Raw genomic sequence first — 9,326 nt, 5'->3', positions numbered from 1 at the left:
GCAGTCACTACCACACTAGACGGTTAACCCTTTCAATACCACACTACAGATGGTTAACCCTTTCACTACCACACTAGACGGTTAACCCTTTCACTACCACACAACAGAAGGTTACCCTTTTACTACCACACTACACAGGGTTAACCCATTCACTACCACACTACAGAAGGTTAACCCTTTCACTACCACACTACAGAAGGTTACCCTTTCAATACCACACTACACAGGGTTAACCTTTCACTACCACACTACAAAGGGTTAACCCGTTCACTACCACACTACAGCAGGTTAACCCTTTCACTACCACACTACAGAAGGTTACCCTTTCACTACCACACTACAGAAGATTAACCCTCTCACTACCACACTACACAGGGTTAACCCTTTCACTACCACACTAGACGGTTAACCCTTTCACTACCACACTACAGATGGTTAACCCTTTCACTACCACACTAGGCGGTTAACCCTTTCACTACCACACTACAGATGGTTAACCCTTTCACTACCACACTAGACGGTTAACCCTTTCACTACCACACAACAGAAGGTTACCCTTTTACTACCACACTACACAGGGTTAACCCGTTCACTACCACACTACAGAAGGGTAACCCTTTCACTACCACACTACAGAAGGTTACCCTTTCACTACCACACTACACAGGGTTAACCTTTCACTACCACACTACAAATGGTTAACCCGTTCACTACCACACTACACAAGGTTAACCGTTTCACTACCACACTACAGAAGGTTACCCTTTCACTACCACACTACAGAAGATTAACCCTTTCACTACCACACTACACAGGGTTAACCCTTTCACTACCACACTACACAATGTTAACCCTTTCACTACCACACTACAGAAGATTAACCCTTTCACTACCACACTACACAGGGTTAACCCTTTCACTACCACACTACACAATGTTAACCCTTTCACTACCACACTACACAGGGTTAACCCGTTCACTACCACACTACAGAAGGTTAACCCTTTCACTACCACACTACACAGGGTTAACCCTTTCACTACCACACTACACAATGTTAACCCTTTTACTACCACACTACACAGGGTTAACCCTTTCACTACCACACTACAGAAGGGTTAACCCTTTCACTACCACACTAGACGGGTAACCCTTTCACTACCACACTACAGAAGGTTAACCCTTTCACTACCACACTAGACGGTTAACCCTTTCACTACCTGCCAATCATGTCAGCCTTCTCTGCCTCGACCCCTCTGGGTGGGTTTTTTTTGATGGAGGCTTTGTCATGGTGATCAACAACGCCAGCATACGCCCCTTCCGCCGGGGGGCTGTTTTCAGCTGACTCCTTTGGCGCCTGTCTCGTCCGCAGTGCTCCAGGCTCAGGTTACAGCCTGCTGCCTGGTTTTCCCCGGTGCGCTGCCTGCTTCCGTTGGTTAACCTTTTTGAGTGCTTACGGCCATGCTGACTGCCTGTTCTGCAGGGTCAGTGTGCCAGGCGGTGTGCTATTGGGGGGAAAGGGCCCGCTCTTGGAGGGGCCTTATCCGAATACGCTGGCGATGTGGGGGGCGGTGTCACTGAGTGACCGCCTGGTGGGGTCTTGATGCCTGTCGTCATTGACCTCTCCGGGCCCCCTTTTTCCGGGGGATCCAGTCCCTTCGGTGGGTCTGGGTCTTCCTTCGCGCTCCGCTGCTACAGCCTTGCCACAGGGTTGGGTTTGCTCTTGACCCCGTGGTTTTGGGGGCAGTAACGAGGTTGTTCCTTCCGTTCGTTCCCTGGTGGCATGCGGGTTGTGCGTGTGTGTAGTCGTGGGGTCAAGCCACGGTCTGCTCACCCTGTGCGTTGGGTTGCTTGAGTTCCTCTTCGCACGGTCGGATCCGTCTCCCTCCCGTAAGCCTCCAGTAGGGGGGGTATCCTCCATTAGGGAGGGTCGGGGGGGGCTCGGTCCTCCCCGGTCTGATGGTTGTGGGGGGCCTCAGCGGGTGTATTTGTCGGGCTATGGCTCTCGCTCAGCCTCCCTTGTGCAGTATGATGCTGAGCGAGATCCATAACGAAATAGAACGTACGGTTATGTATATAACCAAGTTCTATGAGTTATGGTGACGCTCAGCATCAGACGCCGCTGCGGCCCTTGATCTCGCCTTGTGGTGAAAGTTTGGGAAGGAGGCGAGTAGGTGACCACACACCTGCTTATGAAGGTAAGCAGATGGGGGTGTGGCCAGACGAATATTGGGATGTAAAGGTAGGTACATGGTGGAATTTTTTATTCAGTGCGCGTGCACGTAGTGAAGTACAGTGCAGTATGATGCTGAACATCACCATAACTCATAGAACTTGGTTATATACATAACCTTACGTTAACACTTTCACTACCACACTACAGGTTAACCTTTCACTACCACAGTACAAAGGGTTTACCCTTTTACTACCACACTACAGATGGTTAACCCTTTCACTACCACACTACAGATGGTTAACCCTTTCACTACCACACTAGATGGTTAACCCTTTCACTACCACACTACAAAAGGTTAACCCGTTCACTACCACACTACAGAAGGTTAACCCTTTCACTACCACACTACACAGGGTTAACCCTTTCACTACCACACTACACAATGTTAACCCTTTTACTACCACACAGGGTTAACCCTTTCACTACCACACTACAGAAGGGTTAACCCATTCACTACCACACTAGACGGTTAACCCTTTCACTACCACACTACAGAAGGTTAACCTTTCACTACCACACTACACAGGGTTAACCCGTTCACTACCACACTACAGGTTAACCTTTCACTACCACAGTACAAAGGGTTTACCCTTTTACTACCACACTACAGATGGTTAACCCTTTCACTACCAACTACAAAGGGTTAACCCTTTCACTACCACACTAGACGGTTAACCCTTTCACTACCACACTACAGATGGTTAACCCTTTCACTACAACACTAGACGGTTAACCCTTTCACTACCACACTACAGGTTACCCTTTCACTACCACACTACACAGGGTTAACCCGTTCACTACCACACTACAGAAGGTTAATCATTTCACTACCACACTACAAAAGGTTAACCCTTTCACTACCACACTACACAGGGTTAACCCTTTCACTACCACACTACACAGGGTTAACCCTTTCACTACCACACTACACAATGTTAACCCTTTTACTACCACACTACACAGGGTTAACCCTTTCACTACCACACTAGACGGTTAACCCTTTCACTACCACACTACAGAAGGTTAACCTTTCACTAACACACTACAAAGGGTTAACACTTTCACTACCACACTACAGAAGGTTAACCTTTCACTACCACACTACAAAGGGTTAACACTTTCACTACCACACTACACAGGGTTAACCCGTTCACTACCATTCATTTGTTTAAACTTGATTTGAACTCAAGAGTCAACTGAGCGGGACCCTCATTTTCAATGATGGCAAGTTTACATGATCATCAAACAAATCTAAACACATACACAAATCCAAACAATACACAATACACAATACAACAAGTCCCCCAATACACAATGGGGGACCCTGATGGAAACAAGACAAACGTCTTTCTCAGGTCTGCATCCCCTTAACAATTGTATGTATTGAGCCGTACTGTATTGTACCCATTCTGCAATCTGTTAAATAAAGTTTTCATTCATTCACCCTCTATATACTTACTTATACACCTGCATATAACCCATAGCTCTCTATGATAGCATGTAAATAATGCTGTATACCAAATATATGTATATATTTATTCTCACCGCATATGTATCTATCCACACCTGTCTGTATTTACCTGCACATAGTCCTTTTACATATCTGTAGATACTAGATCTATATCTGTACATATCCTACTCTTACTAGTTACGCTGCGGGCCAGTATGACTACTACCATACTGTCTTTACACCTGTATCACTGTACATTATTATACTACAACTCATACATCTGATTAGCACTACAGTAGTACTAATTTATATATTTTATACCCAGTTTAATCAGCTGTAGCTACATTGTATATTGCTGTTGCACTGCTGCATTTGCACTCTGGTTTGATGCCAAACCTGTTTTCCTTGTACTGTACGACACATTTTAATCTGATCTAATCTAATCATCTGTTGTCAAAAATAAAACACAACACACACCAACATAAAACGTACCAACATGTTCTGTGTCTCGAGAACTTGGCGCTAGTTTCACTGCCACTGTAAAAGTTATGTATTGCCATACCATGTATTGTATTTAAATACCATGGTATAATCTAGGGCTGTCCCCGACTAAGGATTTGGATAGTCGACTTTGATTGGCAGAAATGTGCCGATAGTCGACTGGTAGTATGTACACAATTTTTTTTTTCTAATAAAATTATTATTATTTATTTTTTCATTCCATTTGGGCTGTGGGGGTTGCTTAACACTTTGGATGCCACTGGTGAACATGGTAAAACATGGTTGAATGCCAGCACCCACTTCAATGATAGCGTTGTGAACGCATAATCTATGTCTATGGCTATGTGTCTAATCTGGCCGTCGCTTATCAATGACTTGTTTGCAGTCAACATTGTCGAAACAGATTGTTTTTTAATCGGTTAATTTCCATTTTATACCATTTAGAAAACCCCTTGTTTTCTTGAAAGTTTCAGGAAAATATAAAGATTCCGTGATAAACGGCATTTACTGGAATATTCTGGAATACACAAAAAACATTGTCATTTTTCGGCCTATTTATGAATAGTTTTCAAATAAACGCTAAATTATCGATAGTATATGTGTACTTCTGCACGCTAGAGAAGCGAGCTGAAAAATCTATTCTCTCATTTCCTGATCAGCGCGCACACACACACACACACACACACACACACACACACACACACACATAGGGCAAACACTGATATCTCTGTGAAAACAGATCCGATTATCCTAAGACTGGTAAAATAGATTCCTTACCTCAGATCAGATATTCTCCAAAAAGATTATTCCAATTCCTGATCGCCATTCCAAATATCGATCGCGTTTATTGATTCAGCGCTGGGTACTGTAAATATGTATTCCACGCTGTTTTCCGGCTCGGCAATCACTTCGATCTCTTCGGATGGCTTGCCGGATAAGTAAAATGAGGAAACTGGATCCCCCCCCCCCCCCCCCCATCAGTCTAATCCAATGGGGTGCAGTTACACAGGGATGGACGATAAGGGGCGGTATTTTCCCAATGGAGCTCAGAGAGAGGTTGCTGCACTAACGTGAGGCTAGATTGATGAAATATGAATTCAAATCGCTAATAAAAAATAAACGACAAACAAACGCTATATAGCGTTGCTGGCATTCAACGGTCGGCATGAACTAACGACATATAGCGTTGTTGGCACTCAAAGTGTTAATGTCTGAAGGAGTCGACTGAAGGCTTCTTGTCCTCTGCAAAAGCATGCAATTGGTCCACTGATGGATACATCTTGATATTGTCTAGTCTAGTGTGTTCATTAGATGGGTGAAATCCTCTTTCAGTGCCTCTGTGCCCATTTTCTTAGGCAGTTAGCCTTGCTGGTATGCACGCCATTAGCGTTAGCCACGCTTCTAGGCCTCTTTGCTTATGGAAAGAATGATTTTGCATTCGGCTAAGAGGTTGGAAGTCGACTACGGCTCCTTTCGATCGATTAGTCGACTATTCTACTAATCGTGGGTCAGCCCTAGTCCAATTTAAACCATGATACTGTTGGTTGTAACGTTTGGAGTTTTGCTCTCCTCAGGGAGCAAAGCCCTAGCGTTACCTGATGGTAATTAACCTGTCTATCTGCCCTGATTGCATTCATTGGCACCTGGTGTGTCTAGTTAGGTTGGCTTTATATGCTCTTCCTGGTTACTATTGAGACTGTCAGTCGATCACTGAACCTACCCGTGAGTACATAGTTGTGAGTAAACGCTTATCGCTCCTGCCATGGAAGATAAGTTAGTTTGTCGTTTATAGTATTTACCATGCCTTGCATTATCACTTTGTATAACGTTTTCATGTGCTTATGTAGTACCGTCGCCCGACGTGTTGTTTTGTGCCATGTTTTGGAGACAGTGTTTTCTCCCCTTTGCTTTCCCAATTTTTGCTATACAGTTCAGTTTATATCTTTGTGCAATAACGTGTTTTGGAGACTCGTTTTCTCCCCTTTACTTTCCCTCTTTTGGAGGCAAAATTATTCTCCCATTTTGTTTGTGCGCCGTATGCCTTTTGATATCCAAACAATAAATAAGTACCCTTTTGTTTGAGAATCGACACCTGCCTCTCGTCTATCCGTTCTGCACTGCACCTGGGTCCAACACATCGTAACAGTTGGTCAGTGGTTCCCAAGTGTGGGGCATGACCCCCTAATGGGGCGCGGAGGTACTGCAGGTGGGACGCGAAAAGAAAATCAAGAATAATATTAATTTAGCCCACCAAAACTGATAAACGCCAATGTCAAGAAAAATTTACTGATTGTCATGTGTTATTCTTTATACAGAGCACATTCACGTGCACGTGGCGTCATTAGCGTGCGTGCAAGCAGTTTTGATAACACTGGTTAGGTTTAGGCCCTCATCTAAGAGAGGTTAAGGTTAGAGTGACAGTCAGGGCTGGTAATCCTTCCTGTAACAAAGCAACATAGGCCCTCAACCATAGAGGTTAGGTTTAGGGAAGTATTTTACTGTATTGTACCCATTCTGCAATCTGTTAATAAAGTTTTCAATCAATCAATTCCTGGCCGCGACCCTCTCTCCAACCACACGTCTCAACCGAGCTTGGTCAAGGGGGAGGGGCTAGGCCCAATGTGGAGTGACGCTAGCGCTAACTTCTGTACTCTCCGCCAATCAGGGCGCGCCTGCCACAGCGTCTAGTGAGGGGCTCGCTCCGTGGTTGCAGCTGGAGGCTACTCTCCATCTCTATGCCCTTTACCAATTTCCCTCAAGGACCCATAAAGTCCGCCATATTGGATTTTCCACCATCTTGGATTTGATGTAAAACACATTTTGACATATCCTCCTAAACCGTAGGTCCGATTACTACCAGATCTGCTGTGAATCCCTATTGGATGAAGCTTATTAAAGTTAGTATAAGGATTGTTGATATCTTTTTTAGTTTTGAAGATTTGCAGGATATGTCCACATAACTACCGGAAACATACCCTGGAAATCTCATTCAAATTGACGACTAGGTGGCACTACAAATGCACAAAATGTACGTGGCATAACACAAAACGGACTATAAATCAAAGGTTTTAGTCCAATTACAAAATTTGCAGGACATGTTTCATAACACTGCTGACCTGTATGTATGAACTTATTTTGCAATCTTGATGGTCAATATTGGATTGAAACCCGCAGATCGCCGCATGCGGCTATATTTCTTTTAACTTTTTTACTGTATGAAGCACAATCTCAGGAGGCTTACAGAACCAAGCATTTCACTGTAATGTACATGTAGGCCTACATTATATGTGACAAATAAAACAAAACTTGAACCGTAGTTTCATGAAAAAAACACACCAACAATGTGACATGTCACTATTGAAAACAATGAAACGTGCACTATCGTCATCGTTTTTCAAAATGTACACTTTATTTTAAACAAAAGTACAAAAACAAATGTCCGATATTTACAATACTTGCATGGCAATTTTCACTCTCTTTGGTCATTCTTCCAATTTGATGGTTTTACACGAGCAGCAGCTTGATAGTCTGACATAATACATGGTGAATCTAATATTCAACCTACAGATGGATTCCATAATGTCTGCAAGTTATTGTTATCAATTACTTTTAATCTAAGACATGAATTATGTGTCAATTCTTAATTTTACCTAGCAGGTATTCTAATCGTCAACAATATAAATAGCAAGAAGAACAAATAAAATCACATAATTCACAAATACATCCGGGTCTGATATATTTTCAGCTTTTTCGAAAATGCTCACAGACCCCCCCCCCCCCCCCCTGACCAAGAACTGTGAAGTGTACAACTGGGTATCTCTTTACATTTCATTGTACATGGCATGAAAACACAAAGTCTAGTGCACCATGTACAGCCGAGACAATAACAGGTAGATTTTCTAAATAAGTATCTTAATACCTGATGCAACCTGCCACTGTCTCTACATCCAATCCGATGAGCGGAAATGCATACCTCACGTTCCAAACATGGGCAGCGTTTTGCCACGAGAGCTGAAAATTTCACTTGAACGTGGCGCATTTATCGTTAGACTCGATAGGCAAAAAACAAAGCGAAACCTTTCCAGTCCACAATAAGGTTTTCATTGAAAAAAAAAAACAAGGTTTGGAAAGAAGGAACTCTGCGTGACGCCATCTCTACACTTAAGCAAGCACCGGAAAAACAAATAAAAACAGATTAGTTTCACATCCTTTTTGAAAATCTACTCGTCGTGTCAACGAGAGTGGTTTTGCGTCCAAGCTACGTGTGTGGGTGCGAGAGACGAGCGCGAACTGATACTTTATAAAGATGTACAGACGGACAAACGAAACAAAACAAAACAACGAGGATCATGTGACATCAAATAACTTGTGCGGCACATCTTCGGTGTCCTGCTGTGCTCGGGGGATACGTGCTGTATGACTCATACATCATCATATTTACTATCTATATCTAAAGTAGAGTAGAACTACATACCCTTAGCCCTTTCAGTAACTTCACCTCCATTCCCAAACATGTCAACGGATGGGCGAACAAAACCGAAATGTGTGCAAAACAAATAAACGCAGAACGAATCGCGTCGACTTGTGATGCTATGAAATGAAGATGTTTTTTTTTATGACAGTGACGTATGTCCCTTTGATCCTCCTCCTGTTGCGTCGAGAGGTCAACGAGAGGTCATGACTACATGTAGGCCTACTACACACCCTGACGGCAAAGGCAACTGGTCCAGTAGTAGCTAACTCTTACCACTAGTGACTACAACAAAACAGAATGTCTCCACTGCCGCTTTTTCACATTCCTTCCCATATCCTCTCAACCCGAATTTGAAACCATATTTAATAATCGGCAAATGTACACATGGATCCCAAGTTCAGACAAGTTATGTACAACAAATATTCATTTTTTTTTAAGGAAGGGGGACAAAGCTTATGCTTTTTAGGTGTAATTCTCCCTGAATCCAAATGGTCTTCATCCAAATCAATGCCCATTTTCTTTTTTTCTTCTCTCTCACAGGACCAGGATGGATAGAGGTGCTTCCTCCTCACTGTAGGGGAAAGAAGCAACACCTCATTAGGAACATTGTTTACACGAGCATACCCAATAACCAGTAATAAATCACAACAACTGAAAGAATAGCT

The 9,326-nt window shown here is 43.3% G+C and overlaps 1 protein-coding gene across 2 annotated transcripts in view; it reads right to left on the bottom strand.

Moving 5' to 3' along the window:
• Positions 1-7,573: 7,573 nt before the first annotated feature.
• LOC311237078 (CD166 antigen homolog A-like) overlaps positions 7,574-9,326 on the bottom strand; it is a 59,185-nt gene continuing 57,432 nt past the window's right edge. For both annotated transcript variants that reach the window (XM_084324885.1, XM_084324886.1), the window contains exon 16: positions 7,574-9,232. The gene's annotated coding sequence lies outside the window, so the exon portion shown is untranslated. The remainder of the gene's footprint in view (positions 9,233-9,326) is intronic.

The sequence above is a fragment of the Notolepis coatsorum genome, assembly GCF_963971535.1.
Source record: "Notolepis coatsorum genome assembly, chromosome: 1".
NCBI classification, from domain to species: Eukaryota; Metazoa; Chordata; class Actinopteri; order Aulopiformes; family Paralepididae; genus Notolepis; species Notolepis coatsorum.
The sequence above is the reverse complement of the archived record's forward strand: the minus strand, read 5'-3'. Positions and strand labels throughout refer to the sequence as shown.